Source organism: Pseudophryne corroboree, chromosome 3 (assembly GCF_028390025.1).
Source record: "Pseudophryne corroboree isolate aPseCor3 chromosome 3, aPseCor3.hap2, whole genome shotgun sequence".
Taxonomy (NCBI): domain Eukaryota; kingdom Metazoa; phylum Chordata; class Amphibia; order Anura; family Myobatrachidae; genus Pseudophryne; species Pseudophryne corroboree.
Genome location: NC_086446.1, coordinates 116,767,139 through 116,788,465, shown reverse-complemented (window position 1 = coordinate 116,788,465; position 21,327 = coordinate 116,767,139). Strand labels below are relative to the sequence as shown.

At 41.6% G+C, this 21,327-nt stretch overlaps 48 non-coding genes and 47 pseudogenes across 48 annotated transcripts in view; all 95 read left to right on the top strand.

Annotated features, from left to right (window-relative positions):
• Window positions 1-46: 46 nt before the first annotated feature.
• LOC134889542 (5S ribosomal RNA) lies at window positions 47-165 on the top strand (annotated as a pseudogene).
• A 107-nt stretch (window positions 166-272) lies between these two features.
• LOC134894191 (5S ribosomal RNA) lies at window positions 273-391 on the top strand (annotated as a pseudogene).
• Window positions 392-498: 107 nt separating this feature from the next.
• LOC135060216 (5S ribosomal RNA) lies at window positions 499-617 on the top strand. Its single transcript, XR_010246609.1, has one exon. It is a non-coding gene; the product is annotated as a 5S ribosomal RNA (ribosomal RNA).
• Window positions 618-724: 107 nt separating this feature from the next.
• Window positions 725-843, top strand: LOC134896012 (5S ribosomal RNA; annotated as a pseudogene).
• Window positions 844-950: 107 nt separating this feature from the next.
• LOC135059378 (5S ribosomal RNA) lies at window positions 951-1,069 on the top strand. The gene has a single exon (XR_010245783.1). It is a non-coding gene; the product is annotated as a 5S ribosomal RNA (ribosomal RNA).
• A 107-nt stretch (window positions 1,070-1,176) lies between these two features.
• Window positions 1,177-1,295, top strand: LOC135066542 (5S ribosomal RNA). Its single transcript, XR_010252788.1, has one exon. It is a non-coding gene; the product is annotated as a 5S ribosomal RNA (ribosomal RNA).
• Window positions 1,296-1,402: 107 nt separating this feature from the next.
• LOC135068419 (5S ribosomal RNA) lies at window positions 1,403-1,521 on the top strand. Its single transcript, XR_010254622.1, has one exon. It is a non-coding gene; the product is annotated as a 5S ribosomal RNA (ribosomal RNA).
• Window positions 1,522-1,628: 107 nt separating this feature from the next.
• On the top strand, window positions 1,629-1,747 carry LOC135065937 (5S ribosomal RNA). The gene has a single exon (XR_010252202.1). It is a non-coding gene; the product is annotated as a 5S ribosomal RNA (ribosomal RNA).
• Window positions 1,748-1,854: 107 nt separating this feature from the next.
• On the top strand, window positions 1,855-1,974 carry LOC134893431 (5S ribosomal RNA; annotated as a pseudogene).
• Window positions 1,975-2,081: 107 nt separating this feature from the next.
• LOC134893773 (5S ribosomal RNA) lies at window positions 2,082-2,200 on the top strand (annotated as a pseudogene).
• Window positions 2,201-2,307: 107 nt separating this feature from the next.
• On the top strand, window positions 2,308-2,426 carry LOC134891308 (5S ribosomal RNA; annotated as a pseudogene).
• Window positions 2,427-2,533: 107 nt separating this feature from the next.
• Window positions 2,534-2,652, top strand: LOC135065842 (5S ribosomal RNA). Its single transcript, XR_010252112.1, has one exon. It is a non-coding gene; the product is annotated as a 5S ribosomal RNA (ribosomal RNA).
• Window positions 2,653-2,759: 107 nt separating this feature from the next.
• Window positions 2,760-2,878, top strand: LOC134886843 (5S ribosomal RNA). The gene has a single exon (XR_010170921.1). It is a non-coding gene; the product is annotated as a 5S ribosomal RNA (ribosomal RNA).
• Window positions 2,879-2,985: 107 nt separating this feature from the next.
• Window positions 2,986-3,104, top strand: LOC134886842 (5S ribosomal RNA). Its single transcript, XR_010170920.1, has one exon. It is a non-coding gene; the product is annotated as a 5S ribosomal RNA (ribosomal RNA).
• Window positions 3,105-3,211: 107 nt separating this feature from the next.
• LOC134886841 (5S ribosomal RNA) lies at window positions 3,212-3,330 on the top strand. The gene has a single exon (XR_010170918.1). It is a non-coding gene; the product is annotated as a 5S ribosomal RNA (ribosomal RNA).
• A 107-nt stretch (window positions 3,331-3,437) lies between these two features.
• LOC135067156 (5S ribosomal RNA) lies at window positions 3,438-3,556 on the top strand. Its single transcript, XR_010253380.1, has one exon. It is a non-coding gene; the product is annotated as a 5S ribosomal RNA (ribosomal RNA).
• A 107-nt stretch (window positions 3,557-3,663) lies between these two features.
• On the top strand, window positions 3,664-3,782 carry LOC135068731 (5S ribosomal RNA). The gene has a single exon (XR_010254924.1). It is a non-coding gene; the product is annotated as a 5S ribosomal RNA (ribosomal RNA).
• Window positions 3,783-3,889: 107 nt separating this feature from the next.
• On the top strand, window positions 3,890-4,007 carry LOC134895527 (5S ribosomal RNA; annotated as a pseudogene).
• A 107-nt stretch (window positions 4,008-4,114) lies between these two features.
• Window positions 4,115-4,233, top strand: LOC134894613 (5S ribosomal RNA; annotated as a pseudogene).
• A 107-nt stretch (window positions 4,234-4,340) lies between these two features.
• On the top strand, window positions 4,341-4,459 carry LOC134902162 (5S ribosomal RNA). The gene has a single exon (XR_010175634.1). It is a non-coding gene; the product is annotated as a 5S ribosomal RNA (ribosomal RNA).
• A 107-nt stretch (window positions 4,460-4,566) lies between these two features.
• LOC134893903 (5S ribosomal RNA) lies at window positions 4,567-4,685 on the top strand (annotated as a pseudogene).
• A 107-nt stretch (window positions 4,686-4,792) lies between these two features.
• Window positions 4,793-4,911, top strand: LOC134901276 (5S ribosomal RNA). The gene has a single exon (XR_010174767.1). It is a non-coding gene; the product is annotated as a 5S ribosomal RNA (ribosomal RNA).
• Window positions 4,912-5,018: 107 nt separating this feature from the next.
• Window positions 5,019-5,137, top strand: LOC134887599 (5S ribosomal RNA; annotated as a pseudogene).
• Window positions 5,138-5,244: 107 nt separating this feature from the next.
• On the top strand, window positions 5,245-5,363 carry LOC134888269 (5S ribosomal RNA; annotated as a pseudogene).
• Window positions 5,364-5,470: 107 nt separating this feature from the next.
• LOC134888794 (5S ribosomal RNA) lies at window positions 5,471-5,589 on the top strand (annotated as a pseudogene).
• Window positions 5,590-5,696: 107 nt separating this feature from the next.
• LOC134889148 (5S ribosomal RNA) lies at window positions 5,697-5,815 on the top strand (annotated as a pseudogene).
• A 108-nt stretch (window positions 5,816-5,923) lies between these two features.
• On the top strand, window positions 5,924-6,042 carry LOC134889541 (5S ribosomal RNA; annotated as a pseudogene).
• A 107-nt stretch (window positions 6,043-6,149) lies between these two features.
• On the top strand, window positions 6,150-6,268 carry LOC134894190 (5S ribosomal RNA; annotated as a pseudogene).
• Window positions 6,269-6,375: 107 nt separating this feature from the next.
• LOC135059163 (5S ribosomal RNA) lies at window positions 6,376-6,494 on the top strand. Its single transcript, XR_010245577.1, has one exon. It is a non-coding gene; the product is annotated as a 5S ribosomal RNA (ribosomal RNA).
• Window positions 6,495-6,601: 107 nt separating this feature from the next.
• Window positions 6,602-6,720, top strand: LOC134895398 (5S ribosomal RNA; annotated as a pseudogene).
• A 107-nt stretch (window positions 6,721-6,827) lies between these two features.
• Window positions 6,828-6,946, top strand: LOC135059377 (5S ribosomal RNA). The gene has a single exon (XR_010245782.1). It is a non-coding gene; the product is annotated as a 5S ribosomal RNA (ribosomal RNA).
• A 107-nt stretch (window positions 6,947-7,053) lies between these two features.
• LOC135068418 (5S ribosomal RNA) lies at window positions 7,054-7,172 on the top strand. The gene has a single exon (XR_010254621.1). It is a non-coding gene; the product is annotated as a 5S ribosomal RNA (ribosomal RNA).
• A 107-nt stretch (window positions 7,173-7,279) lies between these two features.
• LOC134890304 (5S ribosomal RNA) lies at window positions 7,280-7,398 on the top strand (annotated as a pseudogene).
• A 107-nt stretch (window positions 7,399-7,505) lies between these two features.
• LOC134892252 (5S ribosomal RNA) lies at window positions 7,506-7,624 on the top strand (annotated as a pseudogene).
• Window positions 7,625-7,731: 107 nt separating this feature from the next.
• LOC134890340 (5S ribosomal RNA) lies at window positions 7,732-7,850 on the top strand (annotated as a pseudogene).
• Window positions 7,851-7,957: 107 nt separating this feature from the next.
• LOC134894318 (5S ribosomal RNA) lies at window positions 7,958-8,077 on the top strand (annotated as a pseudogene).
• Window positions 8,078-8,184: 107 nt separating this feature from the next.
• On the top strand, window positions 8,185-8,303 carry LOC134893981 (5S ribosomal RNA; annotated as a pseudogene).
• Window positions 8,304-8,410: 107 nt separating this feature from the next.
• LOC135066752 (5S ribosomal RNA) lies at window positions 8,411-8,529 on the top strand. Its single transcript, XR_010252993.1, has one exon. It is a non-coding gene; the product is annotated as a 5S ribosomal RNA (ribosomal RNA).
• Window positions 8,530-8,636: 107 nt separating this feature from the next.
• On the top strand, window positions 8,637-8,755 carry LOC134890303 (5S ribosomal RNA; annotated as a pseudogene).
• Window positions 8,756-8,862: 107 nt separating this feature from the next.
• Window positions 8,863-8,981, top strand: LOC135062626 (5S ribosomal RNA). The gene has a single exon (XR_010248974.1). It is a non-coding gene; the product is annotated as a 5S ribosomal RNA (ribosomal RNA).
• A 107-nt stretch (window positions 8,982-9,088) lies between these two features.
• Window positions 9,089-9,207, top strand: LOC135068417 (5S ribosomal RNA). Its single transcript, XR_010254620.1, has one exon. It is a non-coding gene; the product is annotated as a 5S ribosomal RNA (ribosomal RNA).
• A 107-nt stretch (window positions 9,208-9,314) lies between these two features.
• LOC134890302 (5S ribosomal RNA) lies at window positions 9,315-9,433 on the top strand (annotated as a pseudogene).
• A 107-nt stretch (window positions 9,434-9,540) lies between these two features.
• Window positions 9,541-9,659, top strand: LOC134892251 (5S ribosomal RNA; annotated as a pseudogene).
• Window positions 9,660-9,766: 107 nt separating this feature from the next.
• On the top strand, window positions 9,767-9,885 carry LOC135070369 (5S ribosomal RNA). Its single transcript, XR_010256537.1, has one exon. It is a non-coding gene; the product is annotated as a 5S ribosomal RNA (ribosomal RNA).
• Window positions 9,886-9,992: 107 nt separating this feature from the next.
• LOC134894417 (5S ribosomal RNA) lies at window positions 9,993-10,112 on the top strand (annotated as a pseudogene).
• A 107-nt stretch (window positions 10,113-10,219) lies between these two features.
• LOC134893980 (5S ribosomal RNA) lies at window positions 10,220-10,338 on the top strand (annotated as a pseudogene).
• A 107-nt stretch (window positions 10,339-10,445) lies between these two features.
• LOC134891306 (5S ribosomal RNA) lies at window positions 10,446-10,564 on the top strand (annotated as a pseudogene).
• Window positions 10,565-10,671: 107 nt separating this feature from the next.
• Window positions 10,672-10,790, top strand: LOC135062625 (5S ribosomal RNA). The gene has a single exon (XR_010248973.1). It is a non-coding gene; the product is annotated as a 5S ribosomal RNA (ribosomal RNA).
• Window positions 10,791-10,897: 107 nt separating this feature from the next.
• LOC134900186 (5S ribosomal RNA) lies at window positions 10,898-11,016 on the top strand. Its single transcript, XR_010173701.1, has one exon. It is a non-coding gene; the product is annotated as a 5S ribosomal RNA (ribosomal RNA).
• Window positions 11,017-11,123: 107 nt separating this feature from the next.
• Window positions 11,124-11,242, top strand: LOC135062205 (5S ribosomal RNA). Its single transcript, XR_010248559.1, has one exon. It is a non-coding gene; the product is annotated as a 5S ribosomal RNA (ribosomal RNA).
• Window positions 11,243-11,349: 107 nt separating this feature from the next.
• On the top strand, window positions 11,350-11,467 carry LOC134895835 (5S ribosomal RNA; annotated as a pseudogene).
• A 106-nt stretch (window positions 11,468-11,573) lies between these two features.
• Window positions 11,574-11,692, top strand: LOC134895972 (5S ribosomal RNA; annotated as a pseudogene).
• Window positions 11,693-11,799: 107 nt separating this feature from the next.
• Window positions 11,800-11,918, top strand: LOC134900185 (5S ribosomal RNA). Its single transcript, XR_010173700.1, has one exon. It is a non-coding gene; the product is annotated as a 5S ribosomal RNA (ribosomal RNA).
• Window positions 11,919-12,025: 107 nt separating this feature from the next.
• LOC134895771 (5S ribosomal RNA) lies at window positions 12,026-12,144 on the top strand (annotated as a pseudogene).
• Window positions 12,145-12,251: 107 nt separating this feature from the next.
• Window positions 12,252-12,370, top strand: LOC135061352 (5S ribosomal RNA). The gene has a single exon (XR_010247735.1). It is a non-coding gene; the product is annotated as a 5S ribosomal RNA (ribosomal RNA).
• A 107-nt stretch (window positions 12,371-12,477) lies between these two features.
• LOC134891725 (5S ribosomal RNA) lies at window positions 12,478-12,596 on the top strand (annotated as a pseudogene).
• Window positions 12,597-12,703: 107 nt separating this feature from the next.
• Window positions 12,704-12,822, top strand: LOC135058564 (5S ribosomal RNA). The gene has a single exon (XR_010244991.1). It is a non-coding gene; the product is annotated as a 5S ribosomal RNA (ribosomal RNA).
• A 107-nt stretch (window positions 12,823-12,929) lies between these two features.
• On the top strand, window positions 12,930-13,048 carry LOC135060872 (5S ribosomal RNA). Its single transcript, XR_010247267.1, has one exon. It is a non-coding gene; the product is annotated as a 5S ribosomal RNA (ribosomal RNA).
• Window positions 13,049-13,155: 107 nt separating this feature from the next.
• LOC134900184 (5S ribosomal RNA) lies at window positions 13,156-13,274 on the top strand. Its single transcript, XR_010173699.1, has one exon. It is a non-coding gene; the product is annotated as a 5S ribosomal RNA (ribosomal RNA).
• Window positions 13,275-13,381: 107 nt separating this feature from the next.
• LOC135060784 (5S ribosomal RNA) lies at window positions 13,382-13,500 on the top strand. The gene has a single exon (XR_010247177.1). It is a non-coding gene; the product is annotated as a 5S ribosomal RNA (ribosomal RNA).
• Window positions 13,501-13,607: 107 nt separating this feature from the next.
• Window positions 13,608-13,726, top strand: LOC134886999 (5S ribosomal RNA). The gene has a single exon (XR_010170985.1). It is a non-coding gene; the product is annotated as a 5S ribosomal RNA (ribosomal RNA).
• A 107-nt stretch (window positions 13,727-13,833) lies between these two features.
• LOC134895339 (5S ribosomal RNA) lies at window positions 13,834-13,952 on the top strand (annotated as a pseudogene).
• A 107-nt stretch (window positions 13,953-14,059) lies between these two features.
• Window positions 14,060-14,178, top strand: LOC134894329 (5S ribosomal RNA; annotated as a pseudogene).
• A 107-nt stretch (window positions 14,179-14,285) lies between these two features.
• Window positions 14,286-14,403, top strand: LOC134898058 (5S ribosomal RNA; annotated as a pseudogene).
• Window positions 14,404-14,510: 107 nt separating this feature from the next.
• Window positions 14,511-14,629, top strand: LOC135068973 (5S ribosomal RNA). Its single transcript, XR_010255164.1, has one exon. It is a non-coding gene; the product is annotated as a 5S ribosomal RNA (ribosomal RNA).
• A 107-nt stretch (window positions 14,630-14,736) lies between these two features.
• On the top strand, window positions 14,737-14,855 carry LOC134894611 (5S ribosomal RNA; annotated as a pseudogene).
• A 107-nt stretch (window positions 14,856-14,962) lies between these two features.
• On the top strand, window positions 14,963-15,081 carry LOC134896778 (5S ribosomal RNA; annotated as a pseudogene).
• Window positions 15,082-15,188: 107 nt separating this feature from the next.
• LOC135070999 (5S ribosomal RNA) lies at window positions 15,189-15,307 on the top strand. Its single transcript, XR_010257145.1, has one exon. It is a non-coding gene; the product is annotated as a 5S ribosomal RNA (ribosomal RNA).
• Window positions 15,308-15,414: 107 nt separating this feature from the next.
• LOC134892594 (5S ribosomal RNA) lies at window positions 15,415-15,533 on the top strand (annotated as a pseudogene).
• A 107-nt stretch (window positions 15,534-15,640) lies between these two features.
• LOC134894189 (5S ribosomal RNA) lies at window positions 15,641-15,759 on the top strand (annotated as a pseudogene).
• Window positions 15,760-15,866: 107 nt separating this feature from the next.
• On the top strand, window positions 15,867-15,985 carry LOC135059161 (5S ribosomal RNA). Its single transcript, XR_010245575.1, has one exon. It is a non-coding gene; the product is annotated as a 5S ribosomal RNA (ribosomal RNA).
• A 107-nt stretch (window positions 15,986-16,092) lies between these two features.
• Window positions 16,093-16,211, top strand: LOC134887151 (5S ribosomal RNA; annotated as a pseudogene).
• Window positions 16,212-16,318: 107 nt separating this feature from the next.
• LOC135061640 (5S ribosomal RNA) lies at window positions 16,319-16,437 on the top strand. The gene has a single exon (XR_010248015.1). It is a non-coding gene; the product is annotated as a 5S ribosomal RNA (ribosomal RNA).
• A 107-nt stretch (window positions 16,438-16,544) lies between these two features.
• LOC134885680 (5S ribosomal RNA) lies at window positions 16,545-16,663 on the top strand. The gene has a single exon (XR_010169790.1). It is a non-coding gene; the product is annotated as a 5S ribosomal RNA (ribosomal RNA).
• A 107-nt stretch (window positions 16,664-16,770) lies between these two features.
• LOC135060772 (5S ribosomal RNA) lies at window positions 16,771-16,889 on the top strand. Its single transcript, XR_010247163.1, has one exon. It is a non-coding gene; the product is annotated as a 5S ribosomal RNA (ribosomal RNA).
• A 107-nt stretch (window positions 16,890-16,996) lies between these two features.
• Window positions 16,997-17,115, top strand: LOC134886886 (5S ribosomal RNA). The gene has a single exon (XR_010170962.1). It is a non-coding gene; the product is annotated as a 5S ribosomal RNA (ribosomal RNA).
• Window positions 17,116-17,222: 107 nt separating this feature from the next.
• On the top strand, window positions 17,223-17,341 carry LOC134893317 (5S ribosomal RNA; annotated as a pseudogene).
• A 107-nt stretch (window positions 17,342-17,448) lies between these two features.
• On the top strand, window positions 17,449-17,567 carry LOC134891222 (5S ribosomal RNA; annotated as a pseudogene).
• A 107-nt stretch (window positions 17,568-17,674) lies between these two features.
• LOC134886079 (5S ribosomal RNA) lies at window positions 17,675-17,793 on the top strand. The gene has a single exon (XR_010170174.1). It is a non-coding gene; the product is annotated as a 5S ribosomal RNA (ribosomal RNA).
• Window positions 17,794-17,900: 107 nt separating this feature from the next.
• On the top strand, window positions 17,901-18,019 carry LOC135065891 (5S ribosomal RNA). The gene has a single exon (XR_010252159.1). It is a non-coding gene; the product is annotated as a 5S ribosomal RNA (ribosomal RNA).
• A 107-nt stretch (window positions 18,020-18,126) lies between these two features.
• On the top strand, window positions 18,127-18,245 carry LOC134891915 (5S ribosomal RNA; annotated as a pseudogene).
• Window positions 18,246-18,352: 107 nt separating this feature from the next.
• Window positions 18,353-18,471, top strand: LOC134888329 (5S ribosomal RNA; annotated as a pseudogene).
• Window positions 18,472-18,578: 107 nt separating this feature from the next.
• On the top strand, window positions 18,579-18,697 carry LOC135059376 (5S ribosomal RNA). The gene has a single exon (XR_010245781.1). It is a non-coding gene; the product is annotated as a 5S ribosomal RNA (ribosomal RNA).
• Window positions 18,698-18,804: 107 nt separating this feature from the next.
• LOC135070431 (5S ribosomal RNA) lies at window positions 18,805-18,923 on the top strand. Its single transcript, XR_010256597.1, has one exon. It is a non-coding gene; the product is annotated as a 5S ribosomal RNA (ribosomal RNA).
• Window positions 18,924-19,030: 107 nt separating this feature from the next.
• Window positions 19,031-19,149, top strand: LOC135062284 (5S ribosomal RNA). Its single transcript, XR_010248637.1, has one exon. It is a non-coding gene; the product is annotated as a 5S ribosomal RNA (ribosomal RNA).
• A 107-nt stretch (window positions 19,150-19,256) lies between these two features.
• Window positions 19,257-19,375, top strand: LOC134892204 (5S ribosomal RNA; annotated as a pseudogene).
• Window positions 19,376-19,482: 107 nt separating this feature from the next.
• On the top strand, window positions 19,483-19,601 carry LOC134895371 (5S ribosomal RNA; annotated as a pseudogene).
• Window positions 19,602-19,708: 107 nt separating this feature from the next.
• On the top strand, window positions 19,709-19,827 carry LOC135067846 (5S ribosomal RNA). Its single transcript, XR_010254055.1, has one exon. It is a non-coding gene; the product is annotated as a 5S ribosomal RNA (ribosomal RNA).
• A 107-nt stretch (window positions 19,828-19,934) lies between these two features.
• On the top strand, window positions 19,935-20,053 carry LOC134897839 (5S ribosomal RNA; annotated as a pseudogene).
• Window positions 20,054-20,160: 107 nt separating this feature from the next.
• On the top strand, window positions 20,161-20,279 carry LOC135059375 (5S ribosomal RNA). The gene has a single exon (XR_010245780.1). It is a non-coding gene; the product is annotated as a 5S ribosomal RNA (ribosomal RNA).
• A 107-nt stretch (window positions 20,280-20,386) lies between these two features.
• LOC134891709 (5S ribosomal RNA) lies at window positions 20,387-20,505 on the top strand (annotated as a pseudogene).
• A 107-nt stretch (window positions 20,506-20,612) lies between these two features.
• On the top strand, window positions 20,613-20,731 carry LOC135063757 (5S ribosomal RNA). Its single transcript, XR_010250080.1, has one exon. It is a non-coding gene; the product is annotated as a 5S ribosomal RNA (ribosomal RNA).
• A 108-nt stretch (window positions 20,732-20,839) lies between these two features.
• Window positions 20,840-20,958, top strand: LOC135064683 (5S ribosomal RNA). Its single transcript, XR_010250986.1, has one exon. It is a non-coding gene; the product is annotated as a 5S ribosomal RNA (ribosomal RNA).
• Window positions 20,959-21,065: 107 nt separating this feature from the next.
• On the top strand, window positions 21,066-21,184 carry LOC135058720 (5S ribosomal RNA). Its single transcript, XR_010245144.1, has one exon. It is a non-coding gene; the product is annotated as a 5S ribosomal RNA (ribosomal RNA).
• Window positions 21,185-21,292: 108 nt separating this feature from the next.
• Window positions 21,293-21,327, top strand: part of LOC135059315 (5S ribosomal RNA) — a 119-nt gene continuing 84 nt past the window's right edge. Inside the window, exon 1 of the ribosomal RNA XR_010245723.1 lies at window positions 21,293-21,327. This exon is cut by the window's right edge and continues 84 nt beyond it. This is a non-coding gene — a ribosomal RNA (5S ribosomal RNA).

Genomic DNA, 21,327 nt, shown 5'->3' with positions numbered 1-21,327 from the left:
ACCAGTAGTTAGAAGTAGAAAAGTTCTAACAGAAACCACAAAGCTCATCTACAGCCACACCACACTGGATACGCCCAATCTCATCTGATGTTGGAAGCTAAGCAGTGTTGTGCCTGGTTAGTACTTGGATGGGAGACCACCTGGGAATACAAGGTGCTGTAGATATTTTTATACTGCCAACACCGTTCTGTTGATGCATTCCTTTTTAAAACGTATTCATTTATGAACCAGTAGTTAGACGTAGAAAAGTTCTAACAAAAACCACACAGCTCATCTACAGCCACACCAGACTGGATACACCCAAACTCATCTGATCTTGGAAGCTAAGCCGTGTTGGGCCTGGTTAGTACTTGGAGGGGAGACCACCTAGGAATACAAGGTGCTGTAGATATTTTTATACTGCCAACACTGTTCTGTTGATGCATTCCTTTTTAAAACGTATTCATTTATGAACCAGTAGTTAGAAGTAGAAAAGTTCTAACAGAAACCACAAAGCTTATCTACAGCCACACCACACTGGAAACGCCCAATCTCATCTGATCTCGGAAGCTAAGCAGTGTTGGGCCTAGTTAGTACTTGGATGGGAGACCACCTGGGAATACAAGGTGCTGTAGATATTTTTATACTGCCAACACCGTTCTGTTGATGCATTCCATTTTAAAACGTATTCATTTATGAACCAGTAGTTAGAAGTAGAAAAGTTCTAACAGAAACCACAAAGCTCATCTACAGCCACACCAGACTGGATACGCCCAACCTCATCTGATCTTGGAAGCTAAGCAGTGTTGGGCCTGGTTAGTATTTGGATAGGAGATCACCTGGGAATATAAGGTGCTGTAGATATTTTTATACTGCCAACACCGTTCTGTTGATGCAATCCATTTTCAAACGTATTAATTTATGAACCAGTAGTTAGAAGTAGAAAAGTTCTAACAGAAACCACAAAGCTCATCTACAGCCACACCATACTGGATACGCCCAATCTCATCTGATCTTGGAAGCTAAGCAGTGTTGGGCCTGGTTAGTACTTGGATGGGAGACCACCTGGGAATACAAGGTGCTGTAGATATTTTTATACTGCCAACACCGTTCTGTTGATGCAATCCATTTTCAAACGTATTAATTTATGAACCAGTAGTTAGAAGTAGAAAAGTTCTAACAGAAACCACAAAGCTCATCTACAGCCACACCATACTGGATACGCCCAATCTCATCTGATCTTGGAAGCTAAGCAGTGTTGGGCCTGGTTAGTACTTGGATGGGAGACCACCTTGGAATACAAGGTGCTGTAGATATTTTTATACTGCCAACACCGTACTGTTGATGCATTCCATTTTCAAATGTATTCATTTATGAACCAGTAGTTAGAAGTAGAAAAGTTCTAACAGAAACCACAAAGCTCGTCTACAGACACACCACACTGGATACGCCCAATCTCATCTGATCTTGGAAGCTAAGCAGTGTTGGGCCTGGTTAGTACTTGGATGGGAGACCACCTGGGAATACAAGGTGCTGTAGATATTTTTATACTGCCAACACTGTTCTGTTGATGCATTCCATTTTCAAACGTATTCATTTATGAACCAGTAGTTAGAATTAGAAAAGTTCTAACAGAAACAACAAAGCTCATCTACAGCCACACCACACTGGATACGCCCAATCTCATCTGATCTTGGAAGCTAAGCAGTGTTGAGCCTGGTTAGTACTTGGATGGGAGACCACCTGGGAATACAAGGTGCTGTAGATATTTTTATACTGCCAACACCGTTCTGTTGATGCATTCCATTTTCAAACGTATTCATTTATGAACCAGTAGTTAGAAGTAGAAAAGCTCTAACAGAAACCACAAAGCTCATCTACAGCCACACCACACTGGATACGCCCAATCTCATCTGATCTTGGAAGCTAAGCAGTGTTGTGCCTGGTTAGTACTTTGGAAGGGAGACCACCTGGGAATACAAGGTGCTGTAGATATTTTTATACTGCCAACACCGTTCTGTTGATGCATTCCATTTTCAAACGTTTTCATTTATGAACCAGTAGTTAGAAGTAGAAAAGTTCTAACAGAAACTACAAAGGTCATCTACAGCCACACCACACTGGATACGCCCAATCTCATCTGGTCTCGGAAGCTAAGCAGTGTTGTTCTTGGTTAGTACCTGGATGGGAGACCACCTGGGAATACAAGGTGCTGTAGATATTTTTATACTGCCAACACCGTTCTGTTGATGCATTCCATTTTCAAACGTATTCATTTATGAACCAGTAGTTAGAATTAGAAAAGTTCTAACAGAAACCACAAAGCTCATCTACAGCCACACCACACTGGATACGCCCAATCTCATCTGATCTTGGAAGCTAAGCAGTGTTATGCCTGGTTAGTACTTGGATGGGACACCACCTGGGAATACAAGGTGCTGTAGATATTTTTATACTGCCAACACCGTTCTGTTGATGCATTCGATTTTCAAACTTATTCATTTATGAACCAGTAATTAGAAGTAGAAAAGTTCTAACAGAAACCACAAAGCTCATCTACAGCCACACCACACTGGATACGCCCAATCTCATCTAATCTTGGAAGCTAAGCAGTGTTGGGCCTTGTTAGTACTTGGATGGGAGACCACCTGGGAACACAAGGTGCTGTAGACATTTTTATACTGCCAACACCGTTCTGTTGATGCATTCCATTTTCATATGTATTCATTTATGAACCAGTAGTTAGAAGTAGAAAAGTTCTAACAGAAACCACAAAGCTCATCTACAGCCACACCACACTGGATACGCCCAATCTCATGTGAACTTGGAAGCTAAGCAATGTTGGGCCTGGTTAGTACTTGGATGGCAGACCACCTGGGAATACAAGGTGCTGTAGATATTTTTATACTGCCAACACCGTTCTGTTGATGCATTCCATTTTCAAATGTATTCATTTATGAACCAGTAGTTAGAAGTAGAAAAGTTCTAACAGAAACCACAAAGCTCATCTACAGCCACACCACACTGGATACGCCCAATCTCATGTGAACTTGGAAGCTAAGCAATGTTGGGCCTGGTTAGTACTTGGATGGCAGACCACCTGGGAATACAAGGTGCTGTAGATATTTTTATACTGCCAACACCGTTCTGTTGATGCATTCCATTTTCAAATGTATTCATTTATGAACCAGTAGTTAGAAGTAGAAAAGTTCTAACAGAAACCACAAAGCTCATCTACAGCCACACCACACTGGATACGCCCAATCTCATGTGAACTTGGAAGCTAAGCAATGTTGGGCCTGGTTAGTACTTGGATGGCAGACCACCTGGGAATACAAGGTGCTGTAGATATTTTTATACTGCCAACACCGTTCTTTTGATGCATTCCATTTTCAAACGTATTCATTTATGAACCAGTAGTTAGAAGTAGAAAAGTTCTAACAGAAACCACAAAGCTCATCTACAGCCACACCACACTGGATACGCCCAATCTCATCTGATCTTGGAAGCTAAGCACTGTTGGGCCTGGTTAGTACTTGAATGGGAGACCACCTGGGAATACAAGGTGCTGTAGATATTTTTATACTGCCAACACCGTTCTGTTGATGCATTCCATTTTCAAACGTATTCATTTATGAACCAGTAGTTAGAAGTAGAAAAGTTCTAACAGAAACCACAAAGCTCATCTACAGCCACACCACACTGGATACGCCCAATCTCATCTGATCTTGGAAGCAAAGCAGTGTTGGTCCTGGTTAGTACTTGGATGGGAGACCACCTGGGAATACAAGGTGCTGTAGATATTTTTATACTGCCAACACCGTTCTGTTGATGCATTCCATTTTCAAATGTATTCATTTATGAACCAGTAGTTAGAAGTAGAAAAGTTCTAACAGAAATCACAAAGCTCATCTACAGCCACACCACACTGGATACGTTTATCTCATCTGATCTTGGAAGCTAAGCAGTATTGGGCCTGGTTAGTACTTGGATGGGAGACCACCTGGGAATACAAGGTGCTGTAGATATTTTTATACTGCCAACACCGTTCTGTTGATGCATTCCTTTTTAAAACGTATTCATTTATGAACCAGTAGTTAGAAGTAGAAAAGTTCTAACAGAAACCACACAGCTCATCTACAGCCACACCAGACTGAATACACCCAAACTCATCTGATCTTGGAAGATAAGCCGTGTTGGGCCTGGTTAGTACTTGGAGGGGAGACCACCTAGGAATACAAGGTGCTGTAGATAGTTTTATACTGCCAACACCGTTCTGTTGATGCATTCCATTTTCAAACGTATTCATTTATGAACCAGTAGTTAGAAGTAGAAAAGTTCTAACAGAAACCACAAAGCTTATTTACAGCCACACCACACTGGATACGCCCAATCTCATCTGATCTTGGAAGCTAAGCAGTGTTGGGCCTGGTTAGTACTTGGATGGGAGACCACCTGGGAATACAAGGTGCTGTAGATATTTTTATACTGCCAACACCGTTCTGTTGATGCATTCCATTTTCAAACGTATTCATTTATGAACCAGTAGTTAGAAGTAGAAAAGTTCTAACAGAAACCACAAAGCTCATCTACAGCCACACCACACTGGATACGTCCAATCTCATCTGATCTTGGAAGCTAAGCAGTGTTATGCCTGGTTAGTACTTGGATGGGACACCACCTGGGAATACAAGGTGCTGTAGATATTTTTATACTGCCAACACCGTTCTGTTGATGCATTCCATTTTCAAACGTATTCATTTATGAACCAGTAGTTAGAAGTAAAAAAGTTCTAACAGAAACCACAAAGCTCATCTACAGCCACACCACACTGGATGCGCCCAATCTCATCTGATCTTGGAAGCTAAGCAGTGTTGGGCCTGGTTAGTACTTGGATGGGAGACCACCTGGGAATACAAGGTGCTGTAGATATTTTTATACTGCCAACACCGTTCTGTTGATGCATTCCATTTTCAAACGTATTCATTTATGAACCAGTAGTTAGAAGTAGAAAAGTTCTAACAGAAACCACAAAGCTCATCTACAGCCACACCAGACTGGATATGCCTAATCTCATCTGATCTTGGAAGCTAAGCAGTGTTGGGCCTGGTTAGTACTTGGATGGGAGACCACCTGGGAATACAAGGTGCTGTAGATATTTTTATACTGCCAACACCGTACTGTTGATGCATTCCATTTTCAAATGTATTCATTTATAAACCAGTAGTTAGAAGTAGAAAAGTTCTAACAGAAACCACAAAGCTCATCTACAGCCACACCACACTGGATACGCCCAATCTCATCTGATCTTGGAAGCTAAGCAGTGTTGTTCCTGGTTAGTACCTGGATGGGAGACCACCTGGGAATACAAGGTGCTGTAGATATTTTTATACTGCCAACACCGTTCTGTTGATGCATTCCATTTTCAAACGTATTAATTTATGAACCAGTAGTTAGAAGTAGAAAAGTTCTAACATAAACCACAAAGCTCATCTACAGCCACATCACACTGGATACGCCCAATCTCATCTGATCTTGGAAGCTAAGCAATGTTGGGCCTGGTTAGTACTTGGATGGCAGACCACCTGGGAATACAAGGTGCTGTAGATATTTTTATACTGCCAACACCGTTCTTTTGATGCATTCCATTTTCAAACGTATTCATGTATGAACCAGTAGTTAGAAGTAGAAAAGTTCTAACAGAAACCACAAAGCTCATCTACAGCCACACCACTCTGGATACGCCCAATCTCATCTGATCTTGGAAGCTAAGCATTGTTGGGCCTGGTTAGTACTTGAAAGGGAGACCACCTGGGAATACAAGGTGCTGTAGATATTTTTATACTGCCAACACCGATCTGTTGATGCATTCCATTTTTCAAAAGTATTCATTTATGAACCAGTAGTTAGAAGTAGAAAAGTTCTAACAGAAACCACAAAGCTCATCTACAGCCACACCACACTGGATACGCCCAATCTCATCTGATGTTGGAAGCTAAGCAGTGTTGTGCCTGGTTAGTACTTGGATGGGAGACCACCTGGGAATACAAGGTGCTGTAGATATTTTTATACTGCCAACACCGTTCTGTTGATGCATTCCTTTTTAAAACGTATTCATTTATGAACCAGTAGTTAGACGTAGAAACGTTCTAACAAAAACCACACAGCTCATCTACAGCCACACCAGACTGGATACACCCAAACTCATCTGATCTTGGAAGCTAAGCCGTGTTGGGCCTGGTTAGTACTTGGAGGGGAGACCACCTAGGAATACAAGGTGCTGTAGATATTTTTATACTGCCAACACTGTTCTGTTGATGCATTCCTTTTTAAAACGTATTCATTTATGAACCAGTAGTTAGAAGTAGAAAAGTTCTAACAGAAACCGCAAAGCTTATCTACAGCCACACCACACTGGAAACGCCCAATCTCATCTGATCTCGGAAGCTAAGCAGTGTTGGGCCTGGTTAGTACTTGGATGGGAGACCACCTGGGAATACAAGGTGCTGTAGATATTTTTATACTGCCAACACCGTTCTGTTGATGCATTCCACTTTAAAACGTATTCATTTATGAACCAGTAGTTAGAAGTAGAAAAGTTCTAACAGAAACCACAAAGCTCATCTACAGCCACACCAGACTGGATACGCCCAACCTCATCTGATCTTGGAAGCTAAGCAGTGTTGGGCCTGGTTAGTATTTGGATAGGAGATCACCTGGGAATACAAGGTGCTGTAGATATTTTTATACTGCCAACACCGTTCTGTTGATGCAATCCATTTTCAAACGTATTAATTTATGAACCAGTAGTTAGAAGTAGAAAAGTTCTAACAGAAACCACAAAGCTCATCTACAGCCACACCATACTGGATACGCCCAATCTCATCTGATCTTGGAAGCTAAGCAGTGTTGGGCCTGGTTAGTACTTGGATGGGAGACCACCTGGGAATACAAGGTGCTGTAGATATTTTTATACTGCCAACACCGTACTGTTGATGCATTCCATTTTCAAATGTATTAATTTATGAACCAGTAGTTAGAAGTAGAAAAGTTCTAACAGAAACCACAAAGCTCGTCTACAGACACACCACACTGGATACGCCCAATCTCATCTGATCTTGGAAGCTAAGCAGTGTTGGGCCTGGTTAGTACTTGGATGGGAGACCACCTGGGAATACAAGGTGCTGTAGATATTTTTATACTGCCAACACCGTTCTGTTGATGCATTCCATTTTCAAACGTATTCATTTATGAACCAGTAGTTAGAATTAGAAAAGTTCTAACAGAAACCACAAAGCTCATCTACAGCCACATCACACTGGATACGCCCAATCTCATCTGATCTTGGAAGCTAAGCAGTGTTATGCCTGGTTAGTACTTGGATGGGACACCACCTGGGAATACAAGGTGCTGTAGATATTTTTATACTGCCAACACCGTTCTGTTGATGCATTCCATTTTCAAACGTATTCATTTATGAACCAGTAGTTAGAAGTAGAAAAGTTCTAACAGAAACCACAAAGCTCATCTACAGCCACACCATACTGGATATGCCCAATCTCATCTAATCTTGGAAGCTAAGCAGTGTTGGGCCTGGTTAGTACTTGGATGGGAGACCACCTGGGTATACAAGGTGCTGTAGATATTTTTATACTGCCAACACCGTTCTGTTGATGCATTCCATTTTCAAACGTATTCATTTATGAACCAGTAGTTAGAAGTAGAAAAGTTCTAACAGAAACCACAAAGCTCATCTACAGCAACACCACACTGGATACGCCCAATCTCATCTGATCTTGGAAGCTAAGCAGTGTTGAGCCTGGTTAGTGCTTGGATGGGAGACCACCTGGGAATACAAGGTGCTGTAGATATTTTTATACTGCCAACACCGTTCTGTTGATGCATTCCATTTTCAAACGTATTCATTTATGAACCAGTAGTTAGAAGTAGAAAAGCTCTAACAGAAACCACAAAGCTCATCTATAGCCACACCACACTGGATACGCCCAATCTCATCTGATCTTGGAAGCTAAGCAGTGTTGTGCCTGGTTAGTACTTTGGAAGGGAGACCACCTGGGAATACAAGGTGCTGTAGATATTTTTATACTGCCAACACCGTTCTGTTGATGCATTCCATTTTCAAACGTTTTCATTTATGAACCAGTAGTTAGAAGTAGAAAAGTTCTAACAGAAACTACAAAGGTCATCTACAGCCACACCACACTGGATACGCCCAATCTCATCTGATCTCGGAAGCTAATCAGTGTTGTTCTTGGTTAGTACCTGGATGGGAGACCACCTGGGAATACAAGGTGCTGTAGATATTTTTATACTGCCAACACCGTTCTGTTGATGCATTCCATTTTCAAACGTATTCATTTATGAACCAGTAGTTAGAAGTAGAAAAGTTCTAACAGAAACCACAAAGCTCATCTACAGCCACACCACACTGGATACGCCCAATCTCATCTAATCTTGGAAGCTAAGCAGTGTTGGGCCTTGTTAGTACTTGTATGGGAGACCACCTGGGAACACAAGGTGCTGTAGATATTTTTATACTGCCAACACCGTTCTGTTGATGCATTCCATTTTCAAACGTATTCATTTATGAACCAGTAGTTAGAATTAGAAAAGTTCTAACAGAAACCACAAAGCTCATCTACAGCCACATCACACTGGATACGCCCAATCTCATCTGATCTTGGAAGCTAAGCAGTGTTATGCCTGGTTAGTACTTGGATGGGACACCACCTGGGAATACAAGGTGCTGTAGATATTTTTATACTGCCAACACCGTTCTGTTGATGCATTCCATTTTCAAACGTATTCATTTATGAACCAGTAGTTAGAAGTAGAAAAGTTCTAACAGAAACCACAAAGCTCATCTAGAGCCACACCACACTGGATACGCCCAATCTCATCTGATCTTGGAAGCTAAGCAGTGTTGGGCCTGGTTAGTACTTGGATGGGAGACCACCTGGGAATACAAGGTGCTGTAGATATTTTTATACTGCCAACACCGTACTGTTGATGCATTCCATTTTCAAATGTATTAATTTATGAACCAGTAGTTAGAAGTAGAAAAGTTCTAACAGAAACCACAAAGCTCGTCTACAGACACACCACACTGGATACGCCCAATCTCATCTGATCTTGGAAGCTAAGCAGTGTTGGGCCTGGTTAGTACTTGGATGGGAGACCACCTGGGAATACAAGGTGCTGTAGATATTTTTATACTGCCAACACCGTTCTGTTGATGCATTCCATTTTCAAACGTATTCATTTATGAACCAGTAGTTAGAATTAGAAAAGTTCTAACAGAAACCACAAAGCTCATCTACAGCCACATCACACTGGATACGCCCAATCTCATCTGATCTTGGAAGCTAAGCAGTGTTATGCCTGGTTAGTACTTGGATGGGACACCACCTGGGAATACAAGGTGCTGTAGATATTTTTATACTGCCAACACCGTTCTGTTGATGCATTCCATTTTCAAACGTATTCATTTATGAACCAGTAGTTAGAAGTAGAAAAGTTCTAACAGAAACCACAAAGCTCATCTACAGCCACACCATACTGGATATGCCCAATCTCATCTAATCTTGGAAGCTAAGCAGTGTTGGGCCTGGTTAGTACTTGGATGGGAGACCACCTGGGTATACAAGGTGCTGTAGATATTTTTATACTGCCAACACCGTTCTGTTGATGCATTCCATTTTCAAACGTATTCATTTATGAACCAGTAGTTAGAAGTAGAAAAGTTCTAACAGAAACCACAAAGCTCATCTACAGCAACACCACACTGGATACGCCCAATCTCATCTGATCTTGGAAGCTAAGCAGTGTTGAGCCTGGTTAGTACTTGGATGGGAGACCACCTGGGAATACAAGGTGCTGTAGATATTTTTATACTGCCAACACCGTTCTGTTGATGCATTCCATTTTCAAACGTATTCATTTATGAACCAGTAGTTAGAAGTAGAAAAGCTCTAACAGAAACCACAAAGCTCATCTATAGCCACACCACACTGGATACGCCCAATCTCATCTGATCTTGGAAGCTAAGCAGTGTTGTGCCTGGTTAGTACTTTGGAAGGGAGACCACCTGGGAATACAAGGTGCTATAGATATTTTTATACTGCCAACACCGTTCTGTTGATGCATTCCATTTTCAAACGTTTTCATTTATGAACCAGTAGTTAGAAGTAGAAAAGTTCTAACAGAAACTACAAAGGTCATCTACAGCCACACCACACTGGATACGCCCAATCTCATCTGATCTCGGAAGCTAATCAGTGTTGTTCTTGGTTAGTACCTGGATGGGAGACCACCTGGGAATACAAGGTGCTGTAGATATTTTTATACTGCCAACACCGTTCTGTTGATGCATTCCATTTTCAAACGTATTCATTTATGAACCAGTAGTTAGAAGTAGAAAAGTTCTAACAGAAACCACAAAGCTCATCTACAGCCACACCACACTGGATACGCCCAATCTCATCTGATCTTGGAAGCTAAGCAGTGTTATGCCTGGTTAGTACTTGGATGGGACACCACCTGGGAATACAAGGTGCTGTAGATATTTTTATACTGCCAACACCGTTCTGTTGATGCATTCCATTTTCAAACGTATTCATTTATGAACCAGTAGTTAGAAGTAGAAAAGTTCTAACAGAAACCACAAAGCTCATCTAGAGCCACACCACACTGGATACGCCCAATCTCATCTGATCTTGGAAGCTAAGCAGTGTTGGGCCTGGTTAGTACTTGGATGGGAGACCACCTGGGAATACAAGGTGCTGTAGATATTTTTATCCTGCCAACACCGTTCTGTTGATGCATTCCATTTTCAGACGTATTCATTTATGAACCAGTAGTTAGAAGTAGAAAAGTTCTAACAGAAACCACAAAGCTCATCTACAGCCACACCACACTGGATACGCCCAATCTCATCTGATCTTGGAAGCTAAGCAGTGTTGGGCCTGGTTAGTACTTGGATGGGAGACCACCTGGGAATACAAGGTGCTGTAGATATTTTTATACTGCCAACACCGTTCTGTTGATGCATTCCATTTTCAAACGTATTCATTTATGAACCAGTAGTTAGAAGTAGAAAAGTTCTAACAGAAACCACGAAGCTCATCTACAGCCACACCACACTGGATACGCCCAATCTCATCTGATCTTGGAAGCTAAGCAGTGTTGGGTCTGGTTAGTACTTGGATGGGAGACCACCTGGGAATACAAGGTGCTGTAGATATTTTTATACTGCCAACACCGTTCTGTTGATGCATTCCATTTTCAAACGTATTCATTTATGAACCAGTAGTTAGAAGTAGAAAAGTTCTAACAGAAATCACAAAGCTCATCTACAGCCACACCACACTGGATACGTTTATCTCATCTGATCTTGGAAGCTAAGCAGTATTGGGCCTGGCTAGTACTTGGATGGGAGACCACCTGGGAATACAAGGTGCTGTAGATATTTTTATACTGCCAACACCGTTCTGTTGATGCATTCCTTTTAAAACGTATTCATTTATGAACCAGTAGTTAGAAGTAGAAAAGTTCTAACAGAAACCACACAGCTCATCTACAGCCACACCAGACTGAATACATCCAAACTCATCTGATCTTGGAAGATAAGCCGTGTTGGGCCTGGTTAGTACTTGGAGGGGAGACCACCTAGGAATACAAGGTGCTGTAGATAGTTTTATACTGCCAACACCGTTCTGTTGATGCATTCCATTTTCAAACGTATTCATTTATGAACCAGTAGTTAGAAGTAGAAAAGTTCTAACAGAAACCACAAAGCTTATCTACAGCCACACCACACTGGATACGCCCAATCTCATCTGATCTTGGAAGCTAAGCAGTGTTGGGCCTGGTTAGTACTTGGATGGGAGACCACCTGGGAATACAAGGTGCTGTAGATATTTTTATACTGCCAACACCGTTCTGTTGATGCATTCCATTTTCAAACGTATTCATTTATGAACCAGTAGTTAGAAGTAGAAAAGTTCTAACAGAAACCACAAAGCTCATCTACAGCCACACCACAGTGGATACGTCCAATCTCATCTGATCTTGGAAGCTAAGCAGTGTTATGCCTGGTTAGTACTTGGATGGGACACCACCTGGGAATACAAGGTGCTGTAGATATTTTTATACTGCCAACACCGTTCTGTTGATGCATTCCATTTTCAAACGTATTCATTTATGAACCAGTAGTTAGAAGTAAAAAAGTTCTAACAGAAACCACAAAGCTCATCTACAGCCACACCACACTAGATGCGCCCAATCTCATCTGATCTTGGAAGCTAAGCAGTGTTGGGCCTGGTTAGTACTTGGATGGGAGACCACCTGGGAATACAAGGTGCTGTAGATATTTTTATACTGCCAACACCGTTCTGTTGATGCATTCCATTTTCAAACGTATTCATTTATGAACCAGTAGTTAGAAGTAGAAAAGTTCTAACAGAAACCACAAAACTCATCTACAGCCACACCAGACTGGATATGCCTAATCTCATCTGATCTTGGAAGCTAAGCAGTGTTGGGCCTGGTTAGTACTTGGATGGGAGACCACCTGGGAATAGAAGGTGCTGTAGATATTTTTATACTGCCAACACCGTTCTGTTGATGCATTCCATTTTCAAACGTATTCATTTATGAACCAGTAGTTAGAAGTAGAAAAGTTCTAACAAAAACCACAACGCTCATCTACAGCCACACCACACTGGATACGCCCAATCTCATCTGAACTTGAAAGCTAAGCAGTGTTGGGCCTGGTTAGTACTTGGATGGGAGACCACCTGGGAATACAAGGTGCTGTAGATATTTTTATACTGCCAACACCGTTCTGTTGATGCATTCCATTTTCAAACGTATTCATTTATGAACCAGTAGTTAGAAGTAAAAAAGTTCTAACAGAAACCACAAAGCTCATCTACAGCCACACCACACTGGATGCGCCCAATCTCATCTGATCTTGGAAGATAAGCAGTGTTGGGCCTGGTAAGTACTTGGATGGGAGACCACCTGGGAATACAAGGTGCTGTAGATATTTTTTTACTGCCAACACCGTTCTGTTGATGCATTCCATTTTCAAACTTATTCATTTATGAACCAGTAGTTAGAAGTAGAAAAGTTCTAACAGAAACCACAATGCTCATCTACAGCCACACCACACTGGATACGCCCAATCTCATCTGATCTTGGAAGCTAAGCAGTGTTGGGCCTGGTTAGTACTTGGATGGGAGACCACCTGGGAATACAAGGTGCTGTAGATATTTTTATACTGCCAACACCGTTCTGTTGATGCATTCCATTTTCAAACGTATTCATTTATGAACCAGTAGTTAGAAGTAGAAAAGTTCTAACAGAAACCACAATGCTCATCTACAGCCACACCACACTGAATACGCCCAATCTCATCTGATCTTGGAAGCTAAGCAGTGTTGGGCCTGGTTAGTACTTGGATGGGAGACCACCTGGGAATACAAGGTGCTGTAGATATTTTTATACTGCCAACACCATTCTGTTGATGCATTCCATTTTCAAACGTATTCATTTATGAACCAGTAGTTAGTAGTAGAAAAGTTCTAACAGAAACCACAAAGGTCATCTACAGCCACACCACACTGGATACACCCAATCTCATCTGATCTTGGAAGCTAAGCAGTGTTGGGCCTGGTTAGTACTTGGATGGGAGACCACCTGGGAATACAAGGTGCTGTAGATATTTTTATACTGCCAACACCGTTCTGTTGATGCATTCCATTTTCAAACATATTCATTTATGAACCAGTAGTTAGAAGTAGAAAAGTTCTAACAGAAACCACAAAGCTCATTTACAGCCACACCACACTGGATACGCCCAATCTCATCTGATCTTGGAAGCTTAGCAGTGTTGGGCCTGGTTAGCACTTGGATGGGAGACCACCAGGAAATACAAGGTGCTGTAGATATTTTTATACTGCCAACACCGTTCTGTTGATGCATTCCATTTTAAAACGTATTCATTTATGAACCAGTAGTTAGAAGTAGAAAAGATCTAACAGAAACCACAAAACTAATCTACAGCCACACCACACTGGATACGCCCAATCTCATCTGATCTTGGAAACTAAGCATTGTTAGGCCTGGTTAGTATTTGGATGGGAGACCACCTGAGAATACAAGGTGCTGTAGATATTTTTATACTGCCAACACCGTTCTGTTGATGCATTCCATTTTCAAACGTATTCATTTATGAACCAGTATTTAGAAGTAGAAAAGTTCTAACAGAAACCACAAAGCTCATCAACAGCCACACCACACTGGATATGTTTATCTCATCTGATCTTGGAAGCTAAGCAGTATTGGGCCTGGTTTGTACTTGGATGGGAGACCACCTAGGAATACAAGGTGCTGTAGATAGTTTTATACTGCCAACACCGTTCTGTTGATGCATTCCATTTTAAAACGTATTCATTTATGAACCAGTAGTTAGAAGTAGAAAAGATCTAACAGAAACCACAAAACTAATCTACAGCCACACCACACTGGATACGCCCAATCTCATCTGATCTTGGAAGCTAAGCAGTATTGGGCCTGGTTAGTACTTGGATGGGAGACCACCAGGGAATACAAGGTGCTGTAGATATTTTTATACTGCCAACACCGTTCTGTTGATGCATTCCTTTTTAAAACGTATTCATTTATGAACCAGTAGTTAGAAGTAGAAAAGTTCTAACAGAAACCACACAGCTCATCTACAGCCACACCAGACTGAATACACCCAAACTCATCTGATCTTGGAAGATAAGCCGTGTTGGGCCTGGTTAGTACTTGGAGGGGAGACCACCTAGGAATACAAGGTGCTGTAGATAGTTTTATACTGCCAACACCGTTCTGTTGATGCATTCCATTTTCAAACGTATTCATTTATGAACCAGTAGTTAGAAGTAGAAAAGTTCTAACAGAAACGACAAAGGTCATCTACAGCTACACCACACTGGATACGCCCAATCTCATCTGATCTTGGAAGCTAAGCAGTGTTGTTAATGGTTAGTACCTGGATGGGAGTCCACCTGGGAATACAAGGTGCTGTAGATATTTTTATACTGCCAACACCGTTCTGTTGATGCATTCCATTTTCAAACGTATTCATTTATGAACCAGTAGTTAGAAGTAGAAAAGTTCTAACATAAACCACAAAGCTCATCTACAGCCACACCACACTGGATACGCCCAATCTCATCTGATCTTGGAAGCTAAGCAATGTTGGGCCTGGTTAGTACTTGGATGGCAGACCACCTGGGAATACAAGGTGCTGTAGATATTTTTATACTGCCTACACCGTTCTTTTGATGCATTCCATTTTCAAACGTATTCATTTATGAACCAGTAGTTAGAAGTAGAAAAGTTCTAACAGAAACCACAAAGCTCATCTACAGCCACACCACACTGGATACGCCCAATCTCATCTGATGTTGGAAGCTAAGCAGTGTTGTGCCTGGTTAGTACTTGGAAGGGAGACCACCTGGGAATACAAGGTGCTGTAGATATTTTTATACTGCCAACACCGTTCTGTTGATGCATTCCTTTTTAAAACGTATTCATTTATGAACCAGTAGTTAGACGTAGAAAAGTTCTAACAAAAACCACACAGCTCATCTACAGCCACACCAGACTGGATACACCCAAACTCATCTGATCTTGGAAGCTAAGCCGTGTTGGGCCTGGTTAGTACTTGGAGGGGAGACCACCTAGGAATACAAGGTGCTGTAGATATTTTTATACTGCCAACACAGTTCTGTTGATGCATTCCTTTTTAAAACGTATTCATTTATGAACCAGTAGTTAGAAGTAGAAAAGTTCTAACAGAAACCACAAAGCTTATCTACAGCCACACCACACTGGAAACGCCCAATCTCATCTGATCTCGGAAGCTAAGCAGTGTTGGGCCTGGTTAGTACTTGGATGGGAGACCACCTGGGAATACAAGGTGCTGTAGATATTTTAATACTGCCAACACTGTTCTGTTGATGCATTCCATTTTCAAACGTATTAATTTATGAACCAGTAGTTAGAAGTAGAAAAGTTCTAACAGAAACCACAAAGCTCATCTACAGCCACACTACGCTGGATACGCCCAATCTCATCTGATCTTGGAAGCTCAGCAGTGTTGGGCCTGGTTAGTACTTGGATGGGAGACCACCTGGGAATACAAGGTGCTGTAGATATTTTTTTACTGCCAACACCGTTCTGTTGATGCATTCCATTTTCAAACGTATTCATTTATGAACCAGTAGTTAGAAGTAGAAAAGTTCTAACAGAAACCACAATGCTCATCTACAGCCACACCACACTGGATACGCCCAATCTCATCTGATCTTGAAAGCTAAGCAGTGTTGGGCCTGGTTAGTACTTGGATGGGAGACCACCTGGGAATACAAGGTGCTGTAGATATTTTTATACTGCCAACACCGTTCTGTTGATGCATTCCATTTTCAAACGTACTCATTTATGAACCAGTAGTTAGAAGTAGAAAAGTTCTAACAGAAACCACAATGCTCATCTACAGCAACACCACACTGGATACGCCCAATCTCATCTGATCTTGGAAGCTAAGCAGTGTTGGGCCTGGTTAGTACTTGTATGGGAGACCACCTAAGAATACAAGGTGCTGTAGATATTTTTATACTGCCAACACCGTTCTGTTGATGCATTCCATTTTCAAACGTATTCATTTATGAACCAGTAGTTAGAAGTAGAAAAGTTCTAACAGAAACCACAAAGCTCATCTACAGCCACACCACACTGAATACGCCCAATCTCATCTGATCTTGGAAGCTAAGCAGTGTTGGGCCTGGTTAGTACTTGGATGGGAGACCACCTGGGAATACAAGGTGCTGTAGATATTTTTATACTGCCAACACCGTTCTGTTGATGCATTCCATTTTCAAACGTATTCATTTATGAACCAGTAGTTAGTAGTAGAAAATTTCTAACAGAAACCACAAAGGTCATCTACAGCCACACCACACTGGATACACCCAATCTCATCTGATCTTGGAAGCTAAGCAGTGTTGGGCCTGGTTAGTACTTGGATGGGAGACCACCTGGGAATACAAGGTGCTGTAGATATTTTTATACTGCCAACACCGTTCTGTTGATGCATTCCATTTTCAAACGTATTCATTTATGAACCAGTAGTTAGAAGTAGAAAAGTTCTAACAGAAACCACAAAGCTCATTTACAGCCACACCACACTGGATACGCCCAATCTCATCTGATCTTGGAAGCTTAGCAGTGTTGGGCCTGGTTAGCACTTGGATGGGAGACCACCAGGGAATACAAGGTGCTGTAGATATTTTTATACTGCCAACACCGTTCTGTTGATGCATTCCATTTTAAAACGTATTCATTTATGAACCAGTAGTTAGAAGTAGAAAAGATCTAACAGAAACCACAAAACTAATCTACAGCCACACCACACTGGATACGCCCAATCTCATCTGATCTTGAAAGCTAAGCAGTGTTAGGCCTGGTCAGTATTTGGATGGGAGACCACCTGGGAATACAAGGTGCTGTAGATATTTTTATACTGCCAACACCGTTCTGTTGATGCATTCCATTTTCAAACGTATTCATTTATGAACCAGTAGTTAGAAGTAGAAAAGTTCTAACAGAAACCACAAAGCTCATCTACAGCCACACCATACTGGATACGCCCAATCTCATCTGATCTTGGAAGCTAAGCAGTGTTGGGTCTGGTTAGTACTTGGACGGGAGACCACCTGGGAATACAAGGTGCTGTAGATATTTTTATACTGCCAACACCGTACTGTTGATGCATTCCATTTTCAAATGTATTCATTTATAAACCAGTAGTTAGAAGTAGAAAAATTCTAACAGAAACCACAAAGCTCGTCTACAGCCACACCACACTGGATACGCCCAATCTCATCTGATCTTGGAAGCTAAGCAGTGTTGGGTCTGGTTAGTACTTGGATGGGAGACCACCTGGGAATACAAGGTGCTGTAGATATTTTTATACTGCCAACACCGTTCTGTTGATGCATTTCATTTTCAAACGTTTTCATTTATGAACCAGTAGTTAGAAGTAGAAAAGTTCTAACAGAAACGACAAAGGTCATCTACAGCCACACCACACTGGATACGCCCAATCTCATCTGATCTTGAAAGCTAAGCAGTGTTGTTCCTGGTTAGTACCTGGATGGGAGACCACCTGGGAAAACAAGGTGCTGTAGATATTTTTATACTGCCAACACCGTTCTGTTGATGCATTCCATTTTAAAACGTATTCATTTATGAACCAGTAGTTAGAAGTAGAAAAGATCTAACAGAAACCACAAAACTAATCTACAGCCACACCACACTGGATACGCCCAATCTCATCTGATCTTGGAAGCAAAGCAGTGTTAGGCCTGGTTAGTATTTGGATGGGAGACCACCTGGGAATACAAGGTGCTGTAGATATTTTTATACTGCCAACACCGTTCTGTTGATGCATTCCATTTTCAAACGTATTCATTTATGAACCAGTAGTTAGAAGTAGAAAAGTTCTAACAGAAACCACAAAGCTCATCTACAGCCACACCATACTGGATACGCCCAATCTCATCTGATCTTGGAAGCTAAGCAGTGTTGGGCCTGGTTAGTACTTGGATGGGAGACCACCTGGGAATACAAGGTGCTGTAGATATTTTTATACTGCCAACACCGTACTGTTGATGCATTCCATTTTCAGATGTATTCATTTATAAACCAGTAGTTAGAAGTAGAAAAGTTCTAACAGAAACCACAAAGCTCGTCTACAGCCACACCACACTGGATACGCCCAATCTCATCTGATCTTGGAAGCTAAGCAGTGTTGTGCCTGGTTAGTACTTGGATGGGAGACCACCTGGGAATACAAGGTGCTGTAGATATTTTTATACTGCCAACACTGTTCTGTTGATGCATTCCATTTTCAAACGTATTCATTTATGAACCAGTAGTTAGAAGTAGAAAAGTTCTAACAGAAACCACAAAGCTCATCTACAGCCACACCACACTGGATACTCCCAATCTCATCTGATCTTGGAAGCTAAGCAGTGTTGGGCCTGGTTAGTACTTGGATGGGAGACCACCTCGGAATACAAGGTGCTGTAGATATTTTTATACTGCCAACACCGTTCTGTTGATGCATTCCATTTTCAAACGTATTCATTTATGAACTAGTAGTTAGAAGTAGAAAAGTTCTAACAGAAACCACAAAGCTCATCAACAGCCACACCACACTGGATACGCCCAATCGCATCTGATCTTGGAAGCTAAGCAGTGTTGGGCCTGGTTAGTACTTGGAATGGAGACCACCTGGGAATACAAGGTGCTGTAGATATTTTTATACTGCCAACACCGTTCTGTTGATGCATTCCATTTTAAAACGTATTCATTTATGAACCAGTAGTTAGACGTAGAAAAGTTCTAACAAAAACCACACAGCTCAACTACAGCCACACCAGACTGGATACACCCAAACTCATCTGATCTTGGAAGCTAAGCCGTGTTGGGCCTGGTTAGTACTTGGAGGGGAGACCACCTAGGAATACAAGGTGCTGTAGATATTTTTATACTGCCAACACTGTTCTGTTGATGCATTCCATTTTAAAACGTATTCATTTATGAACCAGTAGTTAGAAGTAAAAAAGTTCTAACAGAAACCACAAAGCTTATCTACAGCCACACCACACTGGAAACGCCCAATCTCATCTGATCTCGGAAGCTAAGCAATGTTGGGCCTGGTTAGTACTTGGATGGGAGACCACCTGGGAATACAAGGTGCTGTAGATATTTTTATACTGCCAACACCGTTCTGTTGATGCATTCCATTTTAAAACGTATTCATTTATGAACCAGTAATTAGAAGTAGAAAAGTTCTAACAGAAACCACAAAGCTCATCTACAGCCACACCAAACTGGATACGCCCAACCTCATCTGATCTTAGAAGCTAAGCAGTGTTGGGCCAGGTTAGTATTTGGATAGGAGATCACCTGGGAATACAAGCTGCTGTAGATATTTTTATACTGCCAACACCGTTCTGTTGATGCGTTCCATTTTCAAACGTATTAATTTATGAACCAGTAGTTAGAAGTAGAAAAGTTCTAACAGAAACCACAAAGCTCATCTACAGCCACACCATACTGGATACGCCCAATCTCATCTGATCTTGGAAGCTAAGCAGTGTTGGGCCTGGTTAGTACTTGGATGGGAGACCACCTGGGAATACAAGGTGCTGTAGATATTTTTATACTGCCAACACCGTTCTGTTGATGCATTCCATTTTCAAACGTTTTCATTTATGAACCAGTAGTTAGAAGTAGAAAAGTTCTAACAGAAACGACAAATGTCATCTACAGCCACACCACACTGGATACGCCCAATCTCATCTGATCTCGGAAGCTAAGCAGTGTTGTTCCTGGTTAGTACCTGGATGGGAGACCACCTGGGAATACAAGGTGCTGTAGATATTTTTATACTGCCAACACCGTTCTGTTGATGCATTCCATTTTCAAACGTATTCATTTATGAACCAGTAGTTAGAAGTAGAAAAGTTCTAACAGAAACCACAAAGCTCATCTACAGCCACACCACACTGGATATGCCCAATCTCATCTGATCTTGGAAGCTAAGCAGTGTTGGGCCTGATTAGTACTTGGATGGGAGACCATCTGGGAATACAAGGTGCTGTAGATATTTTTATACTGCCAACACCGTTCTGGTTGATGCATTCCATTTTCAAACGTATTCATTTATGAACCAGTAGTTAGAAGTAGAAAAGTTCTAACAGAAACCACAAAGCTCATCTACAGCCACACTACACTGGATATGCCCAATCTCATCTGATCTTGGAAGCTAAGCAGTGTTGGGCCTGGTTAGTACTTGGATGGGAGACCTCCTGGGAATACAAGGTGCTGTAGATATTTTTATACTGCCAACACCGTACTGTTGATGCATTCCATTTTCAAACGTATTCATTTATGAACCAGTAGTTAGAAGTAGAAAAGTTCTAACAGAAACCACAAAGCTCATCTACAGCCACACCACACTGGATACGCCCAATCTCATCTGATCTTGGAAGCTAAGCAGTGTTGGGCCTGATTAGTACTTGGATGGGAGACCATCTGGGAATACAAGGTGCTGTAGATATTTTTATACTGCCAACACCGTTCTGGTTGATGCATTCCATTTTCAAACGTATTCATTTATGAACCAGTAGTTAGAAGTAGAAAAGTTCTAACAGAAACCACAAAGCTCATCTACAGCCACACCACACTGGATACGCCCAATCT